A 21,706-nucleotide genomic window follows, 5' to 3' on the forward strand; every position below is an offset into this window, starting at 1 on the left:
AAGAGCATAGCCTGGTACAGGAACTGCTAGAGGCAAGAGAACATAATAGGAGGGTGGGCTTCGGAGAAAGGCAGGCTTGAGTCCGAATCCCAGCTCTGCCGCTTACTAGCATATGTTTAGCAAATTCCCTAAACTCTGCCAGCCCCAGTGTCCACGTACATAAAACAGAAAAAAAAACAACTTCTTCCTTACAGGGTTGAACAGATGAATTGGGATGGAGTATAGCAAATGCTTACCATAGGGCCTGTAGTGGGAATTGAAAAGTGATGAACTAGAGAGAAAGTAAGAAAAGGGCAGGACTTGGCAACCAATGGGATTCATTGATTATAACCTTTGGTTACTAAACACTTACAGTAAGTCCCCTACATACGAACGAGTTCCATTCCGAGAGCACGTGCGGAAGTCCAATTTGTTCGTTAAGTCCAACAAAGTTAGCCTAGGTACCCAACTAACACAATTGGCTGTATAGTACTGTACTGTAATAGGTTTATAATACTTTTCACACAAATAATACATAAAAAACAAACAAAAAATAAAGAAAACACTTTTAATTTTACAGTACAGTACCTTGAAAAGTACAGTAGTACAGTACAACAGCTGGCATCCAGGGGCATGTTTGCACCTTTGGAAGTTCACAACTTGAAGGTTCGTATGTAGGGAACTTACTGTACTTTAGTTCAGGCACTGGATTTGGGAGGCGAAGGAAGCGTCAAAAACTGCAGGGTTTCAGACCTGGGTATCTAGAGAGTGGTGGGAACTACAGCCGAGTTAGGGAGGTCAGGAGGGAGAAGAGATTTGGGAGTAGGAGACTGGACTGTTGTCTCCTCGGGCACGAGTGTGCCTGCCTAGGGGTTCACCCACAGAGAGGGGTTTAGCCTGTGAGGGTGGCCCAGCAGAGAGTAGAAAAGGTGGGCCTGGGGCAGAGGAGAAGCCTGAAGATGAGAGTGTAGATTCTAGAGTCATCCATATCAGTGTGATGGCTGCAGAGGTGAGGGGGGCAGTGGGGAGCTGGAGCGAGCATTAGAGGAGTGTGGGGAAAGTCACAGTGGGGATCGGGGGTGGGGGGCGGGGGGGGGAAGAAGAACCAGTGTGGCTCGCAGCCCAGAAATCCAAAGGAGGGTGAGTGGAGAAAACCAGTGAGCACAGTGTCAGTAGAGCAGGGGGAAGATGCCTGGGGTTGACAAGAGGGCAGAGGCAACAGTTGGGGCTACTCTTCAATACACCAGTGGAATTCAGGAGAGAGATGGGCAGCCGCTCAAGGGAGGGATGAGGTGAACTACGAGGACAGGGAGAGTGTTTGCAGGCCGAGGGGAGAAGCCAGGGGAGAGGAATGGGCTGAGACGCCAGAAAGAGAAGGGAACATAAGTCAACATTTACTCCAGGCTCTGTGTTAAAACATGTCACAAAACTGAATTTCACCTTCGCCACCACCATAGGCACTAGGCGATTTTATGAGTCATATTAGTCATATTTTGCAGTGAAGAAACCAGGCACAGAGCAGTTAAACAACTTACCCAGGTTAGCAGTAGGTAGACCTGAGATTTGAAGGATTTGAAGCCGGAGCTTCATGGCCAGTTTGAAGTAGAGTGTTTCTGGAGGTGGGAAGGGAGGGTTTTTAAGGCTCTGGCCAGGGAGAGGAGAGCACACATGAAGAGAAACAGCGAGGTGGAGATGAGAGCATTCAAGCCACATGACCTCCACCTTCTCAGTAAGGGAGGAACTGCCCCCGTGCTGAGAACGAGGACGTGTGGGTGGATTTGAGAGCTCAAGGGAGCAGGTGAGGTTTGCAACAGTCAGCGAGGGGGATGAGAGACAACTGAGACAAACGTGAGCGTGACAAGTAGCAGCTGAGGTCAAAGGGCATGGATTTAAAATGAATCCAGCAGTCCCAAGGCAGGATCAGAGAAAGGGAACAGCAAAGTTAAATCTAGGATTGGGGTTTACAAAAGTCAAAGGTGTTAAGAGGGAAGATGGGAGAGGGCAAGGGAGAACACAAATAGTGTGGGTGGTGGCACAGTGGGCGAGGGGAATATTTTCAGCATCATGTCGCCCATGACAACAAGCACAAAGGTGAGGACAGGGCAAGCAGCCACGATGTGCTGTAACTGAGGTCTGCTGATGCGCCGTCCCACCCAAAGACACCCTGATCACAAAGGGGCCCAGAAGCACCCCATTACCCATCCCCGAATAAGCCTTCTCGGTTTAACAGTGAATGAAGCCTCATAACTACACTGGCCAAAACCATCGCCACAAACTATTCAACACATGTGGCTACTGAGCACTTGAAATGCGGCTAGTCTGAATTACAATGTGCTGTGAGTGTAAAATGTGCAATGGATTTCGAAGACTTAGGATGAGAAAACAAATGTAAAAATATCTCATTAATTTTTTTGGTATTGATTACATGTTAAAATAATGATATTTTGGATATATTGGTTAAATAAAAATATATTATTAATGTCACCCGTTTCCTTTTTATTTTATTTAATGTGCTGCTAGAACATTTTACATGTGACTCGTGTTATGTTTCTATTGAGAAGAGCTGGCCTGTAAGGCTACTGTGATACTAAACGTGGGCTAGATAAATGCATCCTGCCAGCATGCTCATTAAAGCAAATAAGGTTATCTGAATAGCTCTCTCAGCTATTCTCTGAGAGAATGGGAAACAGAACTGACAAGTTTTGATTTGTTGGATGTGGAAATAGAGGGCCAGGGAGATGTGACCTGAATTAGGAAAGGGTTCCTCTGTGGGGTATGGAAGAGGATTTTACAGCATGCTACTAACTGAGGCAAAACAAGGGCCGAACATTCCAAATGAGACCAAATGTTGGAAAAGCCCACAAACCTGCCAGTGACCACAAAGGCCAGCCTCCCTTTTGGTGTCCAGGCTCTGCACCAGGCCATTCTCAACCTCCCCAGCTCCCGGCTGCCCCCTCCACTGACCTTGGGGTGACCTCCAAACCCGTCCCCTTCGTCTGCTCTCACCAGTCTCTCCCAGCACCCTAAGCCCTACAACCGCACGCATTCCAAAAAGTCTTCCCCACTGGCCAGAAGGAGGGCCCCTCCTGTAGCCCTCCCTTTCAGGAGCTTCCTGCCAACAATGAGAAAAGGAGGCAACATGATACAGCACGACTAGCATGGCTTGCGAGCCAAGAAATCCAGATCTGTCCAATTTTTGCTGTGTGAGTTTGACTCCTATCACAGCTCCTCTGGGCCTCAGCTGCTTCATCTGTCATATTATACGGACCTAAATCTATTGACTTGTTGGAGGGTTCAATGAGATATCGGAGTAAGAGGTCTTTGTTAAAGACGTGTTACACAAATGAAAGAGAATACGGTACTCTAGCACCAGAAGGGGAAGGAGAGAAGTGGAAAAGGGAAAGTCCATAGCAGGAGGGGATGCCATTTGCGAAGACGAGGTATGAATCCCCCCTTGTACTAAGAGGGGCAGACTTTCCCCACTGGCAAGAGGGCGCCCCTACGAAGGGCAGGCACAGTTCACAGCCTTCCTATCAGACATACCTTCCTGCTCACATACCTGACTTCAGGAATTTTCCTGCAGCTGAATAAATAAACGTGGGTCCGGAGAAAATGGCCTAAACAAAACCGAATGCATCTGTTAATGAACTGCTCGAGATTTTTTTTTTTTTTTCGACTTATATTTTAAATTTATTTTGGGAAAAAAGACACGTTAGGTTTATTTTCTGCTGCTGATTCCAGAAAAGTGAGTTTTTTTTTTTTTTTTTTGGTTGAGAAAGGACCAGGTCTTTATTTAGCATGCAGTTTTTGGGCCAGTGCGTGTTCTCTTCATTCTGAGCCTAATAGTTTACTATCTTTTTTTTTTTTTTTTTTTTCCACACACACACACTGTATTTTATTTTTACAAGAGATAGATAGACTGACACCAAGCATTGTACATGGATGACCACAACAAAGCTGCTCGAGATTTTAATGTTACTCAGCACTGAAAAGAGGGTTTTAAACTCCATTGAGAAAAGCTGTAATTTGCCCCAGATTCACCCTTACCCCCCAACGCCCCACCACTCCTCTCCCAACGGGGTGAAGGGTGGAGAATGAGGAATCCAAGGAGTGAAAGACATTTTCTCGATGGTATAATGGGCTCTGATCACCCAATATCCAATAAGCTGTGCTGAGTACATTTGCATTCTATTTAACCCTAATTCTAACCTTTGAAGGAAGAAATTATGATCCCCATTTTATAGAGGAGAGTACTTGAGGCTAGGAAGAGCACAGGGAGGGCTCAAAACTAGCCCTTTCTATCCAGCAGTCTTTTTCATTGTACTCTCCTTACATAGGCCTGGAGGTGATGTAATGACCTGTAATATGTTCAAGATAGAGGATTAGGAGAAAAACATAGCAGAACAGTATGCAAAACCTCATTTTTATTAAAAAATTTCTACCCAGATATATATGTGAGCATATACCTAGGTCTATGCAAGGATATAGTTATATCTCATTTAGGTATAGTGCCAAGTCTAGAACAATACACTCCAAACTCTCCCATATGCCCTAACCACCAATTCTTGACAGTTTGTGGAGTTTACTCCTTCATACATTCTTATATTATTCTGAATGTTTGCTACTAACTGGTATAATCTTTTAAATAATTAATTAATTTAAAATTTCCCAGTCGGGTTTATTGAGCCTTTCAAACCATAAAGACAAGCCACTCCCACGTACACACACACTCCAAAAATTATTCAAAAGATAGAAGAACTTTTCTCCTTACCATTATTTTCCTTATCAATTAAAAAAACCCACACAAATTTCACCTTGTCCTTCAAGAGTCCAATTTTTTAAGCTTAAAAGTCAATAAAATAGGGAGCAAATGTCTTACAATGCAATAAATATTTGTATTTATAAAATAAATAAAAAAGACAGGTGTTTTGGTGTCCTTCCCCAGCAGACGGCAGACGCCACGGCTGAGAGGAGTGGGCACAATGACTCACCACAGGGCCCCACCATCTTCATCTTTCCAGGTGTCCACTCCCACCCTTCACTTCTTAGAGTTTCCATCTCAAACCATCATGCATCAAGCATCCCATTTTCTCCCCCTAACTGCTACTCCCCAGTTAAAATTTACCCAAGGAGTAGTAAAATTCATCCCCTAATCTAATAAAGGAACTACAATGTTAATGGCTTAGAATTTTCTTTCTGCTTCCTTGTAATGTATTAGCATTTTATTAGGAGCTTTCTGAACATACTGTATTAACTCGAGAGTGATTTGAACAGTGGAGAAGTCAAGCTACTTCGCCAGTGGGAGATGCAACCTGCGACTGTGGGCTACAGTGACATCCTGAATGTCCACCACTCACCTTCCAGCCAGGTGTTGCCATGTGGGGATTAATTCAAGGCTAGTGTTGCCAGACTTGATTTTTTTCAAAAGAAGCCAGGAATGTGGATTTATGTAAAATCTGATCTTTTAATGTCGACTTAATTCTTTTTTTTTTTTTAACACTGCGCAGGTCCAATAAACCCACATGCACACCAAATGTTGCCCGTGTGCCCACCAGTTAGGCATCGAAGTGGTCTCAGCCCACCTTTCCAGCCTCACCCCCAACTCCTCTGGCCCTGACAAATGCAACCCCACCTCGCTTTGCCTTTGCTCACTGTACCAGCCCCTTAAGATGCCCTTTTCTGTCTTCTCTACCAGAGTCTTTCCCACCCTTCCAGGATCTTCTTAAATTGTGCCAACTCTTCCTAATCCTCAATATCAATCTCAATTAGTATTGCCCATCCTTCAAAAAGCTATAACCCGCCATCGTATTTCCGTTGACTCCAGCACTTTGCACGTTCTGCCTTTCATTGCCATTATTTCCACATGGTTAAATCTTTCCGGTCGAAAATAAAATAAATTGGAAAAAAGGAAGGAAGGATTTTGTGTGTGTGTGTGACAGCTATGACTTTGGTCCTATTCTCATTTTACAGGAGAGATAACCAAAACTCAGTGAATAAGTGATCATCTTGAGCTTTCTGTATATCCTCTAGCTGTGCATCTTCTGGACTTCCTTCTGCTTCCGCTACCCAGGATCCTACTCCTTCCTTCTCCATCTGGTAACTCCTACTCAACCCTCAAGATGCTTTACCTACCAGCGTCTTTCCCTTCTCCACACACCAATCAGGATGGGTCCCCCTCCCCGCAATTCTGTGTTCCCACAGCACTCTGTAAGAACATCTGTCAGCGCACTCATCAAACTATCCTGTCATTAGCTATCTGATTCTTGTCTCTGTTGAACTGGAAGCTCCTTATCTAGCCTGGTACCTGGCCCAGAGCAAGTGATCAGTCAGTTTTTATTGGATGGCAGGAAGGAAGGGAGGGAAGGAATGATGCAGGGAAGGAGGAAAGAGGGAAAGAGAGAAAAAAGGATAGTAACAGCCTACAGGCAATCAACGAACGTGAGGTATCATGAACTGCATGGCTCGCAGCCCCACTTCTGGGGTGAAATTGACGCTGGCCCTTTTGTGCTCCGCCCCAAAGCAGATGATTGGGAAGGCCCCCATTGCACCCCCTTCTTCCCCACCCCCAGAGTGGGGCAGGCAGGTGGCAGGTTGCTGCTTGGCTTCGGGGTGCCAGGAACCAGCATTCACCTCCACTCTTCGTTCCTGGCCTCCAGCTCTAGGGAATGTGATTTTCTGCATCAGTCAGGCTCTGCTTTGGAAGGATAACTTCAGTTATGATGGATGATGGTGGGGCTGAGTCTTCCCCAGAGGCTGCCAGGAAAGCATACTGGAGAAGGCCAGCGCTCAGAGAAGGGCTGACAATTCTCATTGACCGTGGCGGACAAGGGAGAGGGGAGCGTCTTTTTTTCTGAGAACGCTGGAAGAAGTAAGGCGCCCTGCTCTGGGGGTTGCTGGAAAACTCCTGTGCCCCCCACCCATTCACCCCTCCTCATTCACAGGCCAGGAGGCTGTGCCAAGCAGCTTCTGCTCCTGGACTCTCTCCCTGGTGCAAGCCAAAGAGAATCATCCTGCTCTCAGGAGACACTGCAGAGAATCTAGCCTGGGTTGATGGTCTCAGAAGCCCACCTGCCCTCTCAAAGGAGCGTTTTACAACACCCAGTGACACCCACTATGAGATAAGAGGGGTAAGGAAAACTCTGGTCTCCTCACCACTACTTGACCAAAGTCAAGCTAGGGAGGGAGGCCAAGGGTACCATTCCTACAGGGAATTCAGAACCTCAGAGAACTCACCTAGAAGGCAAACGATCTGGGGAAAGGTCACAGGGTCCAACCTCTCCCAGGGCTGGGGCAGGATTCCCAGGTGCCCTACCACCTAGACTCTACATCCAAGCAGCTGGGGCAGAGGAAGCAGGGTTCCCTCATTTCCCCTTTCTCCTCCCTCCTCATCCCCCATCTCCTCCCTGGGACCCACCCAGAACCTCCCCCCAACTCCCCAAGGGCTTTTGATCCCCACCTCCAGGTTAACTGAGAATAGCAGGCTCTCTGTGAGAGCCTTGGGCAGGCCCGGCATCCACGGTCAGCACTTTAGGCTCAGTAAATCCTCAATAAACCAATAAGGTAGGATCTTTTACCCTATTTTAAAAGTAAGAAAATGAAGGTCAAAACCATCTTTTTTTTTTTTTTAATTTATTTATTTTATTTTATTTATTTTTGGCTACGTTGGGTCTTTGTTGCTGAGCACAGGCTTTCTCTAGTTGGGTGAGAGGGGGCTACTCTTCATTGCATTGCGTGGGCTTCTCATTGCGGTGGCTTCTCTTGTTGTGGAGCACGGGCTCTAGGTGCACAGGCTTCAGTAGTTGTGGCGCACGGGCTTATTTGCTTTGCGGCATGTGGGATCTTCCCAGACAAGGGCTCGAACCTGTGTACCCTGCATTGGCAGGTGGATTCTTAGCCACTGCGCCACTAGGGAAGTGCTCAAAAACCATCTTATAATTAGAAAGGAAAAAAAAATCTTAAAACAAAAGGAGACTACATTAAAACAAAATACTTAGAAAAACAAACTAGTAAGACCCAGAACTTCAGCTAGAGAACTGACCAAATAATCCTACAGCTTTAAAAAGAAAAAAAAAAAAAAGCTAATTTTATTGACTACTTATTATGTGCCCAGCACTTCATGTGCACTATCTCATTTCATCCTCGGGGTAACCCCATAATGCACTCTCTTATTATCTCCATTTTACAGATAAGAAACTGAGGGCCAGGGAGGTGGTATGACTTCACCAAAGCCCAGACATTCTTCTCTTCCAAGGGGCCACAGTACTGGGGTAACAGGTTACCCTGTGGGGTAACATATTTGCATTTTAACACTAGCTCTCTGGAGAAGACAAAGTAATCCAAAGGAATGAAATGACTCTAATGCCAGGAATTTCAGGCCTCGGCTCTGCCTGTGGGCAGAGTTCTTAGGGCAAGAGCCTTCTGGCATCACCGGGCATCACCCGAAGGTGGCCACCCACGGGCCCGGCTAACACAGGACTCCATTCAGCAGCTGGCAAAGCCCAGGGCATGGGGTTAGAATGAGAGAGAAGATTGGGTCAGAAGGCCAGCCCCGAGGAGGCACAAGAGTGGAGCAAGTGAGCAACTGCAGAAGCACGTGATTCCAGGTGCTCCACGTACGTCCCCTCATGCAAAAATATCAGCCTGCTTACCAGTGTGGAAGAGGCACTTCCAGCATTAGTGTCAGGACCAGGCAGTGTGCTGGTGCAAGAGGCCTGGGTTCCCAATCCAGCTCAGTTACGTACTCCCAGGCCACCAGGACCTGCCACCTGTCCTCAGTATACTCCTCTGTGAGACTGGAGTAGGCGCCGGTGTCTAGGTAAGCAGTGAGGTTTCCTAGAGACAAACTCTAGGTGATGGGACCCAGAATGGGTGCCAAGGATGGGCAATGGGGTCCTGAAAAGACACTGTTCATTGGCTTTTATCAAGGCTCTACTGAAAAGCACTCCACGCCAGATGCTGCACCAAGCACGGTGATGAAGATGGGAGTTTATACCCAAGAGGGTACAGCCTCCCAAGTAACGCTCATGAATCCTCCACTAAGAGGAGTGATGCATGCTACCCACGGGCCAGGTTTGCGGAGGATTCAGGGAAGCCCTCCTAGAGCAGCCCGTGTGTGAAGAAGATGGGGACGATGACTCCTTGTAAGCAGCGAGTGGAGGCACTTACCCAAAACAAAGCACTAGAGAGAGGACATGCAAATTTAGGAAGGGCGTGTCATTACCTCTGGAGGTAATGAGGTTGGGCATGGTCAGAGCCAGGTGACAGAGCCGGAGTTAGGACCCCATCCTGCCTGACCCCACAGTTTTCGCTCTTAATTTTTATCCTGTCCTCACTCCTGCAGCATGTGTGCCTGTGAGTGGATTCAGGGTGGAGAAGGGAAGGAAGGAGGTGTGAGAACAAGCAAAAGGCTGGAGAGAAGGATGGGGAAGACAGGAATGGATAGTAAGCACTTTCTTACCAAAACAAATTGGCAGCCACGGTTTTTCTAGACAGACTCTCCTGTGGTTGCCTATCGTGGTTTTTAAGAGCACAGGGTTCTGGGATCAGGCAGATGTGGGCTGAGCCCCTGGCTGCACCACTTAATACCTCTGTGACCTAGAAAAAGTATTTAACCTCTTGGAGCCTCACTTTACTCACCAATACAATGGGAATGATAGCAATTATCCCTTATTGCGTACTCGGTAAAGATTATATCAGTGCTATATTTAAAGGGCTTGGCAGAGTGTCTGGCACATGGTAAGAATTCAGTAAAAGATAGCAAAAAACCAACCACTATTCTAATGTTGCTCTGGGGGGCTCTCGTCTCTCCAGGCATCCTCCTCAAAATCAACATCTGGCCAGTTCCCCCACATCCTCACTGACTCCCTCCTTTCTCCATTCAGCCTCCTTTGCATTCTCGCCATTTCAGAACCCACTTCAAAGCTATTTTTTCCCAGGAGGGTTCTCTTCCCTCCTAGGATTCTAGCTTGCATTTGATCAAGTGATTCATCACGTAATCTACACAAACTCCTTAACCTCTCAAGAACATAACTGCCCATTCTGTGGCTGTTTCAATGGACTGGTTTGCATGGGATTGGCAATCAAAGCAGAAGCTGCTGGGTTTGCAGGCTGATGGGAATTACGGAACCAGTTGCCCATGTGTGCCTGCAATTTGTAAATTTACTTCTCGATATATATTAAAACCTTCTACCCAAACTACAAATTATGTGCTTTTGCAAATTTGCCAAACTATTAAATGAAATTTACTACTGCTCAAGAATGTCTTGCACTAATTGGACAGAGATAGATGGGTATATGAAAGATTAGGGCGAGGGACGGTGGGAAATTGGGAACTAAAGCTCACTGACTTTCTGGGGGGGGGGTCTTAACCTTTTTTGTGCCATGGACCTCTTTAGCAGATTTATTAAGCCTATGGACCCTTTCTCAGAACGTTTTAAGATATATAAAATAAAATACATAGCTTGACTACAAAGAAAACCAATTACATTGAAATATAATTATTAATTTTTTTAAATGAGTGTGTAATATAGTAATATATGTTCCTTATTAATGCATTAAATAATAAGCTCTAGCAGCAGGTATAATAACTGCTGTAATTTCAAAGCTGTGATGGGCATAAGTCATGTTCCAGATATACGCAGCAACTGAAATTTGATATGAAAATATCTGTGATTTCTACTGGTGACAATGTCACAGATACTGCAAATACACTGTGGTTTGTTGCCTACATTCATAATCGAAGAAAATGCTAAATAAAGATGTTACTGTTTTCCCCACCCAAGTTCACAGAATCCTCTGAATTCTACCTATGGGCCCCCTGGGGCTGTTAACCCCCAAGTTAAGAATCTCTGTTAGATCCTTCATAACTCAGTAAGCATCTATACTGAGCATATTCCTGAGTTCCAGCTCACTTTCATCTCTTTCTCAAGGAATCTCCACCCTCAGCCCTTCCTGCCTAAGAAGGTCAAGTTCTGCACATATGACCCTCCTCTGGCCTCCCCTCCTATCTGATTGGCCAAAGCTGACCAGAGACTGGCCTGGAGAGAAAACCTCAGCTTCTAGAGAACCAAGCTCAGACAATAGGATCCTCTCTGGATCTTGAACTCAGAGACAAAGGAGAGTGTGATAGTACAGTGAGGTGGCGGGGAAGGGGCGGGCACAGGCGCTGAGTTGAGCCAATGGTACTCAAAGTGAAGACCAGTGACCACTTGCACTGGTGGAATAGCCTCAAACTTAGAACCCTCTCCCTGCCACCTCAAGGATGCCTGGCCTCCTTCCAGGCCTCTGCTTAGATATCAATACTGCATTTTATAGCTCCTCACTCTCTTCATTAGAACCAGCTTAAGGGAGTCTCTGTTTTCTGCATCAGAAGAACCCTGAGTCAGTATTACCAACAGCATGTACAGGTGAGGAAGCTGAAGTTCTTCAGTCAACATGAATCACTTGCTCCGGCCCACAGGGCTAGTAATCCTTTTTTGAGGAAGAGAGGGGTGATGGCCTTTATTATTTATTTATTTAAAAATCATACAGATGATACCTGAAAACGATCTCTTAAAAAACTTAACCATTACTAATGAAATGGCCCCCTGCTACACACTTGGTATCGCACCTAAGAAGTGTAGACCATGATCATACTAGGCTCTACTCAGCCGCCACCCAACTTGACGTTCCTTGTCTTTTAAACCTGTCCCCAACTGTAGGATGGCTACATTTTTCCAGGTGGAGGGGAGTGGGGTGGTAAGGACCAGCTGATGAACACAGCACTTGGAAACACTCAGCCCTGATGTCTGGTGCCCTGCTATGAAAATCAAAATTGATTTCACTGAGAGCCGGCATCTCTGGCTTCTGGGCAGAAACCAGGCTGCGGAGGAGAACCAGCACCGAAGGCTGGAGCAAATTCATGGAGCAAATTCTTCCCAATGTCATATTTCTCTCCCCGTTGTCCCTTGACGTCAGAGCAACAAACATTTCCAGCCAATAAGTTTTATTTACTTTGGAGAAAAAAATCGGAAGTGGGGAGGGAATCAGGATTTGTGTCTTCTTCCACAATGCCTGTGTCCCCAGACAGTTAAGTGAAGGGCAAGGCCCAGGCCCCAGAGCCCCGACAAGACAGTGAAGAGTTCCTTTTGAAAACAGACTTCTTTCCCTTGGAGAAGGAACCTTCAGCCAGCTTCTTCAGACACCACCAATCTATATATAACTGCCTGCAGATCACATTAACCATGTACTTGAAATCTTAGGGCAGCATTTATTCTATCAGGGAAACTACGACAAGCCTATTTTTATTGGGAGGGCCCCTCTTCTTTCCTTTAATCCTACTTTGAAATATTATCCATGTAGACTGGAAACTTCACAGAAAGGTCTATTAGAAGCCTCTTAGTCTAAACTCTGGGTCTGGAAGATTAGCATTCTGAAGCACAGAGAGGTTAACGGCCCAGCTGTAAATCACACAGCTAGTTAGCAGTAGATCTAGGCTCCAATCTCGTGATGCCCTGGCTTCCAAGCCCGGGCCTCTTCCCACATAGTCTACTACAGAATAGCACCAAGTGGCCAGTTGTCTGACCCCCAGAGACAGAGAGCTCTGTCAATCCCAGTTTTATCATTTATTAGTTCCATATCCCCAGGCAAATCATTTAACCTCTCTGAGCCTCATTTTTGTCATCTATACATCTGAGATTATGATTGTACCTATCTCTAGGATTACTGCACACATGAAATGTGCCAGGGTTTGACACACACAGACCCTATTATTATATTGTGCTTCTCCTGCTTCACATACTGGAGTGAACGGATCTGCCATGTGAAATGTGATAACTGTATCCGCACAGCTGCCCAGAGATAAGCGAGAAAAGATGGTTGTCAAACCCATTTTACAGTTAAGAAAATTTAGTCCCCCGCAAAGATGGCATAACTTGCGTGAGATCAGAGTTTTAAAACTGAGCACATTCTTAGCTGCCCTAACTGTCCTCCCTAGCACACCATCCGAGGAATGGGGTGAATTAGAAGTAAAGGTTACCTCTTTCCCCACCCTCCACAGAGCAGAACCGTCTATCACTGGCTCACGCTCCACGACCCTTCCTTATAAACTGGAATCAGCACAGTGCCTGGCACAAAGAAGAGACACAATGCAGTTTTGATGAATGAGTGAATTACTGTATCATTGAAGATCCTGATCTGCAGATAAGCTGGGCACTGCGTGGGCCCAGCTGCCTGAAGCACAGGTCTCGTTGCAGAAAGCAGGAGGCAGGCACGCAAGAGCTCCAGGAGCGGCGAGCGAGAACCCAATTCTCCATGCCTTCCCATAGCCTGCTCTACAGGGAGGAAGACTTTGACAAGACGGAGAGCTAGGCCCCTGATCTCAAGGGTCCCATCCAGAGCGTTTCCAAACCTAGCCCACATGGCTCAATCCAGGGCCCAGAAGACAACTGTGAAGCACACGTGACCCTCCTCCAGCTAAAACAGATGTAATAACATTGAAGGCAAGGGGCAGTGAACAGGCCAGGGAGATGGCCCATCTGTCTTCCTAATTGTCAACTCTGCCCATAACAAAATTTGTCTCCCTGTCACACCTTAGGCTGCTACTGAACTGAAGCAAAACCAAGATATCCATCTTCCAGCCACGAGCAGCAGCCTTCACAAAGTGCCAGGGACAAAAAGAGGCTGTTTGACTAAGAGAAGCAGAGAGAGCTGGAAGGAGCCCTGGCGTGAGAGTCAGGAGCTGGGGTGGGGTGAGGGTGTGTGTGTGTGTTGCAGGGGTTACTTGGGCAGTTACTGCACCTCACTGGGCCTCTGTTTCCTATAAAATTAAAGTCCAAAGTTCTGGAAAGTGGGGTCAATGGGGGAAGAGGAGGGCTGTGAATCATGTGACATTGTATGCAAAATATTTTAGGTTATATGCATTTGGAAGAGAGTATCCATAATTTTCATCAGAATCTCAAAGATATACATAACACTCCCCCCCCATAAAAAAGTTAAAAAATACTAGACTAGATGGTCTTCTAGTCTAGTAAGCATTTACTGAGCACCTTCTATGTCCTTCTCTGTGTTAGGTACATGATAGGAGAGTCCTGCCTTTACGAAGCTCAGGTGCATTTTATGCTCGCTGTGATAGAAGCCTGTCAGGGGAGCTTCGGAAACAAAGAAGGGGGAGTATTTGACTCTCTGGTCAGGAAAGGCCTTCGGGGTCGTGGGGGAACCTTAGGTTAAATGTTGATGTTGAAAGCTGAGTGCGCATTCACTGGGTGAACAAGGAGGAAGTGTATTTTAGAGAAAGGGCAGCATGTGCAAAGGCAGCAAGTGTTCCAGGAACTGCCTGAAGTGTAATTGTGAGTAGAACATAGGAGATGCTCACTGGGGTCAGCGGGGGGAAGAAGCCAGAAATGAGGCTGGAAAGGCAAGCAAGGCCCAATTAGGAAATGCCATGCAAGCCACCCTAAAAAATTTTACATTGCAGGCAATGAGTTCATTCTAGTTTTAAAAGCCTAGGGTGAACCACCACGCCCAGCATGAATCTTTCTGATTTCTGGCAGAAGCCTTGGTCAGTCGTGAACACAGTGGGCAACAGGGAACAACTGGAGGAAAGAACTGCTGCCTCTTGGCGCCCTGAGTGGGCATGGGCTGTCTGCAAAGGTGCTGGTAGTAAGTGCATGCATGGGACGGGTAAGTCCCACACCGGCATGTTAGTCTCTCCTTCTTCTCTTCCAGCCAGGGGGACTCCAACTGCCCGTGATTATGGATGAGAAAAGAAGGTACTGATTGGCCCAGGTGATGGGATGCAGAAGTAAGGCACATGCCCATTTGGGCCCCTGGTCATCACTTGGTAAACAGTCTTTCAGTCCCTCCAAAGGACTCTGCTACTTACCTCAGGGCCCTCTCACATGCTGTCCCTTCTGCCAAGAAGACTCTTTCCGCCCTCTTGAACTAGTTACTTCTTATCAGCCTTCTGACTAAGCGACTACTGTATGTATCACAGATTCTCATAGCACCTTATCCTTTCCTTTCAAGCAATTCAGCACTGTTTGTAATTCTATATTTATTTGAGTGAGTTGATTCAAGTCAGTCTTGGCCACTAGACTGCAAGCTCCATGAGGCCGTCTAGACAGTGCCAGTTTTGTTCATATCTGTATCCCACTCCCTTGCCTGGTGCCTGGCACAGAGCAAGTATTTGTTGATTGAATGAAAGTCTGGTGTGGACCCTGAGCCATTGCCCATTCTCACTGCCCTTTAACATTCCCCATAACTCAACTCACATTATGGTCCAGTGAGGAGGAGGTTTGGACATGGGCAGGAGGGTTGGACTTGAAAAGGCAATATCAGAGTGAACTCTGCCTTTATTCCAAATGGAGCTCTGTGTTCTCCTGTGTCCTGTCTTGAAAGGCTCTAAGGGAACCCACATTTGGTTTACCCAGGCAAGTCCTTGGGAATCGTGTTCAAGATGCTTTCTCCCCAAGCCTCAACCGCGTTACTGGCTGCATCTGATCCTCCCCTGACCCTACTTGGTCAATAGGACTTTGCCCAGGCTTCACGGGGTCATCCTCAGAAAGAAGGAGGCGCCTCCATCTCCTTCTCCTGCAAAATACCTCCTCCCGGCCCGCCAAGCCCGAACCCTAGGGCGCCTGGGAACCAAAACCACTGGTTCCTGCAGATGCTCAGGGCAAATGCAAATACAGACCTAGTGTAGGGGCCATGGGGTTCGACTTTCCAAATCCCATGCTAAGTAACTGCCCACTCTGCAGGGACAAAGTACTTGGGGTCAAAAGTTTGACCTTAAGGGAGAGATGACAGGGAGGGAATCTCACCGAGTGGCGTACATGCTCAGCAAAAGCGCCCTCGGCGGGGCGGCGGCCAGCATATCCGGCCCCCCTAGAGGCCCCCTTGCCTCCACCCAAGGTCGTGGTCCAACAGGAGCGCTGGAAAGTTCAGCCAGGGGCCGAGGGGTACCCGAGTAGGAATCGGGGGCCGGCTTTTGCGGAAGAAGGGAGACTGAGAGCTCGATTCTTGGTAGTCCTGGGAGCCGGTGGCAGGGTGCCCCAGTCCCGCAAGCTGCATCCCGGACCGCAGCGCCGGGCTCGGAGGCTCTGGGCGGGGGCTGCACCATCCGAGCCGCAAGGACAACGCGGCCTCCCCGCTCCCCAAACTCCTCCGTCCCCGGCACTAGGGCGCGGGGAGAGGGTGGGGCGGAAGGCGAGTGGCGCCCGCCCTTGGGCAGCCCCCTCCCCGCGCGGTCTCGGACCCCGGTGGGGGGCGGGGGGCGCCAAGTCGGCCCAGGCTGCCGCAGCCTCTGCTTCAGGGGAGCCGGGGATGCGGCGCGGGGAGGGGGCGAGGCGGGCGGCGGAGGCAGAGGAGAGGGGCCGAGCGCCGGGGCCAAGACCCGGGTCGCGCCGGGCCGGTGCGGGCAGGGCCGGGGTGGCGGAGCGCCTTACCTTGGAGAGACGCGGGAGGCCGGCGGGGGGCGCCGGCTGTGCCTCGGACTTCGGGGCGCACGCAGCCTCCGGGTGCACCGTCCCCGTCCCGGGCGCGCTCCACCAGGCTGGCGCACCCTCGTCGTGCGGGGCGCGCACCACCTCGGGCGCCCTCTCGCCGGCGGGCTCGGCCTGAGCCCGGGGCGCACACCCAGCGGGGCACACCCACCGCGGCCGCTGCGGGACTGGCCAGGCGCGGGCGGCCGAAGCTGCGCCCGGCGTCGCCGGCTGCCAGCACCACCCGAGTCCCCGCCTTCGCCAGGGGAAAAAAAGACTCCTGACGCGGCGCGGGCTTTGGAGTGTAGGAAGGGGCGGCATTGCGAAACCGAGGGGAGGGTCTTAGACTTGATAAACTCAAAAAGCTTTTGGATGGAGTTTGGAAGAAAAACTTTTTGAAAAAAGAAAACTCCTAACCTGTGTATAGCGCTTTTCAGATTTCCAAAGTGCCTTCATATGCATTTACCTCAGTTCATCCTTACTACAACAGTAACTAACTGCTGAGGCACTTCTATCCTCTTACGGATGGGAAGACATCATCACACAAGGTAATGATTTGCCCAAGCCAGGACTAGAACCCAGTCTGGGTAACGGAGTCCGAGTGCAGTGAGGGGATGTACATCGCCCCGGGGATTTTTTCATTGCAGAGGTGGATGCAGGGTAGGGACGGATGTAACCGACCTTTTCTCTCTCCTAAGTCATTTCCTTTTCCTTTTGCTTTTTTGCTTCCCACCATTGCTTTAGCCCCACTAAGTCTTTCACTTCACACTTTGATCTCCCACAACGCCTTTTATCAGTTCACAATATTTGCATTTCAATCACTAACCTTGAATGACCTGCTCACTGAGTGCCATACCGTGCACAATAAACTTAGGAGAAAAGAGCTGGTACCGCCCCATTTTACGGATGGGGACAAACAGGCATGGGAGGGGTAGAATGTATGGAACCTGCGGGACTCCAGACCCCAGCTCTGACCCACTATGTGCACCTTTCAGAGGGTCCATTGGTGCCAGGTAAAACCTAACCAAAGGGGTTTCATTTTTGACACTGAAACTGTGAAGAGGGGAGATAATTTGGGGCAAGGGACACTTCTGAGACTTTCTTTTTCTCATTTTGATGGAAACATGGTTGTTATAATGATTTACTTCCTCTAGGGCACCATTAGAAGCAAATCAATGGCCCTAGAGCCACAATAAATGGCGCAGAGTCTTGGCCTCAGTATTGGGAATAATAGGGAGCGGTGGGGACTGTGGTGCACTTGAGGGCAGCTCCAGGCTCCTGCCCAAGTGAAGGGGCTGCTGCCACCCAGCTCTCGCCAATTTTCGCCATTCAGGGCAACAAGCTAATATGACCAGATCGACCCATTTTTCAAGAGAAGCTGTAAATCCAGATCTCTAAGTGAAGTTTCCCAATTTGTTGACAACTCATTTTTAAAATGCTAAGCACTTGATATATAGGTCAATATTGCTCAAGCCAAACGAAATTAGTTTATGGAACAGATCCAGCCCATGGAACAGGGGTTTGTGCCCTTGAGTTTTGGGTACTTCACACTATTTCATTTGGGCCTCCCATTGCCCCTACAGGATGGACCCAGCATGGATTACTATTTCCATTTTATGGAAGAGGACACCCCTATTCAGGAGGTTTCCCTAACTAGCTCAAGGTTGCACAAGGTAATTGCTAGAGCTGGAACTGAAAGCTAGGCATTCTGATTCCTGATCCTGAAGCCTTTTCTCTCTGCATCCTCTGATCTCATTAAGATTTTGTTTCTTGGTTTATAGGCATTGTGAGCCAGGTTAGGCACGGGGCTGGCACTGGGGTGTGGAGGCAGAGCACCTTTCCTGGGAGGATGGAGTAGGAGTGCCAGACTGCTGTCCTCGAAAGCTCAGCCTGATGACTCAGAGGTGAAGCTCTGTCTTGAGGATAAAGCTGAGTCAGAGAAAACAAGGTCTGAATTGGGGCAGCTGGGGCTTCTGAATCCCAGATTAGTGTATTGAGAAACAGGATGAAAAACAAACTAAGCAAATACACCCACCCCCTTGCCCCTCACAAAACCAGAATCCATGGACTCAGAGACACGGGCTAGAGCATTGCCTATTTTTCCTGTCATGACAGGAAAGCAACAAGAATTAGACTGGAAAGTGGACCCTTGGGCGGTCCTGAGAAGAGAGAACGCTTTGCAGACAGCAGGTCTTCTAGAATCTTAGGTTTGGGCATCTCCACTGCAAGACTCAGCCTGGGCCTTTCAGACAGAGTGAGTCTGAAAATCCAATTTAGAATGACTGCACCACACTGCTGGAGCCTGGAGCTGCATAATCAAGGAACTGAGCAGCAGACAGAGAATGGAGTGCCTCCTTACCCCCACCTTTTCTTGGAATTTGGGGTAGAGTGTAGGAGGATTAACAGTTATTCACCGTCTGCCATGTATGTGCCAGGCACAGGGTGGAGGATCTTACATACATGATCTCATTGGGACAATAAAATCTGTGAAATGGCTCTTATTCTCCTTTCAGGGATGGGGAGGCACAGTGTCACTTGCCTGAGGGCACACAGCTAGTAAATTGGGGAGGTGGGTTCAAACAGAGGTCTTGGTGACTCCAAAGACTGAATCTTCTCTAACTGGGGGCCTAGAAATTACAGCCAGTGTGGAGGTGGGTCACTCAGATCCTGCTTCAAGAAAGGACACACATGGGCTTCCCTGGTGGCGCAGTGGTTGAGAATCTGCCTGCCAATGCAGGGGACACGGGTTCAAGCCCTGGTCTGGGAAGATCCCACATGCCACGGAGCAACTAGGTCCGTGAGCCACAACTACTGAGCCTGCGCGTCTGGAGCCTGTGCTCCGCAACAAGAGAGGCCGTGATAGTGAGAGGTCCGCGTACCGCGATGAAGAGTGGCCCCCGCTTGCCACAACTGGAGAAAGCCCTCGCACAGAAACGAAGACTCAACACAGCCATAAATAATAAATAAATAAATAAAATAAAATAAAAGACAAAACTGTAGTTCCAAAAAAAAAAAAAAAAGAAAGGACACACCAATTAATGGTGTGTTGGTAGTGTTTAATAACTGGCTCCCAGGGTGCAAATGTGTGCATAGGTACAGTCAATGCTCATTATTCCAGGAAGTTTTATAAAGTGGCAGCAAACACTGAAATTGCTAATATTGAACCATTGCTCCCAGGGAAAATACAGGATTAGGTGCCTATAAGCCTTTTGGCACATTTTCATCAACTGATCAATACATAGCTTTGTTTTATGTTTTTGTTTAAAGAAAAAAATATATATATATATATACACACATTATATTTTTAATATGTATCATTGATTCATTAACATTGAACTAATGGCCAACCGTGCCGTAACTCACACCTGAACAAAGGTTATCTAACACACATATTTTCTCCAAAAAACAGCCTTCTTGTGCTTAGGAACACTGGTAGCACTTCAGCAGTATGCTTTGGGGCTGTCTTAAACAGTGAAATCACCTGCAAAAAGTGTGAAAATGCAAAAAAGTGCCACCAAATAGACCACAAAAAGGACGCTTGTTTACAGCATGAGGCTGAAATACGAAAGCAGAGGGTCACCTTGCAACCTCAGCTGGGAATGTGCACACCAGTTGACTCAAAATTTTGGTAAAAATTTTGCACATATCCACAAATGACTACAAACTTGCTGCAAGTATTGATTTGGGGTTACAGATAAATTTTAGCAAGTAAGTGAATTCGCAAATACAGAATCCACACATTGTGAGGAATGGCTGTACATATAGGTATCCACGTACGCCTTCTGGGCCCTTCATATCCGCTACCTATCCCTCCAGGTTTATCCCCCATTATCCTCCAGCCAGACTGGACACTTAACCATTCTCCAAACATGTCCCACACTTACCTAGCCTATGACTGAGCGCAGGCCACTGCCTATACCTGGACTCTTTCTCCTCTGCATCCCAACACGCACGCGCACACACACACACACACACACGCACACTCTGTCTTCTGATGTCCAAATAATTCTGCCATGCAACTGTACCTTCTCCATAAAGGCCTTCCTGTTGCCCCAACAATGGGATTTCTCCATCCTTGGGACCACCGTGGCATTTTGAAGCCTGTGTCAGACACTGCTCATGTTCTACTGTATGGTCAGGGCCCTCAAGATGGCTGTTGTCTTGCTCTCTGTACATCCCCTGCTGTCCAGTCCCTGCTTCACCTACACCCTACTCACATGACTATTCAATCCTCTTAATCATAGGGCTTAATCAGTAACGGCCTATGGCGCTTGACCTCCGCCCCAGCTGCTGGTTTCCCTGGTAATTGATGAGCCAACCTGACGTCAATACCCCCTATAACTGGTAGATTCCATCCTCTCCCCTCTAGAAGACTGCTGCTGGGTCCTGCCACTGTCTGCTGTACATGGTGAGGTGTCACTCCAGGACTTCGCTTTGGACTTGTAAGATTCCCTATCCAATATATAGTTAATGTCTCTGTCGTTGTCTCCAGGCTCTTTCTTCGGCCTCGCAGCTGGACTATTACAAGGTCTGCAGGTCTGTGGAGTAACATCTACCTTGCAGGCCTGCAGCCTAACATCTATCTTGTATTACAAGGCAGCCTTAGTGATCTTCAAAAAACACAAATCTGATCATGCCACTCCCCTGCTTAAACCCTCTGAAAGGCATCCCATTGCTCCTGGGATAAAATGTGGATTCCTTTAAGAAGGCTTACAAGTCTAGCCCCTTCCTACCTCTCCAGCTTCATTTTGTGTCTGCCTCACCCTCACTTCTCTAGCCACGTGAGACTCCTTTATTATCTCTAACATGCTGGGTTATTCCCTGCCTGGAGTTCTCTGCACATGCTGTGTTTTCTTCTGCCTGGAATTTTCATCCCTCCAATTCTTTGTCTAGATAATTAGTATGAGTCTCAAGCATCACTTCTGTAAGGAATCCCTCTGATGCACCCCAACCTCCCGCTGGACTAAATTAGGAGTTCCTGGTCTCCAGTAGCATCTCTGCTTTTCTCGTAACACTCAGCACAATTTAAATTACATGTTATTGCCCATTCTCCCACAAGATTGTAATTACATGAAGAGAGGCCTATATTCAGCATCTAGTTCAGAATCTGGCACATATAAATGTAAATTTCTCAATAAATGTTTTATGAATGAATAAGTAACTAAATCTCCATTGTCTTCAGACCTATTTGGGGAGTGATAGGTTAGCAGATAGGTAAAATAATTATGGAGATGTCAAGTTTTCTCTTGCTTACTTGTGAGGTTAAATTA

The 21,706-nt window shown here is 47.6% G+C and overlaps 1 protein-coding gene across 3 annotated transcripts in view; it reads right to left on the minus strand.

The window, feature by feature from the left end:
* Positions 1-16,654, minus strand: part of KANK4 (KN motif and ankyrin repeat domains 4) — a 67,020-nt gene extending 50,366 nt beyond the window's left edge. For all 3 annotated transcript variants that reach the window (XM_057530124.1, XM_057530110.1, XM_057530115.1), the window contains exon 1: positions 16,401-16,654. The gene's annotated coding sequence lies outside the window, so the exon portion shown is untranslated. The remainder of the gene's footprint in view (positions 1-16,400) is intronic.
* Positions 16,655-21,706: the final 5,052 nt, after the last annotated feature.

This window comes from Balaenoptera acutorostrata, chromosome 1 (genome assembly GCF_949987535.1).
Source record: "Balaenoptera acutorostrata chromosome 1, mBalAcu1.1, whole genome shotgun sequence".
NCBI lineage: Eukaryota > Metazoa > Chordata > Mammalia > Artiodactyla > Balaenopteridae > Balaenoptera > Balaenoptera acutorostrata.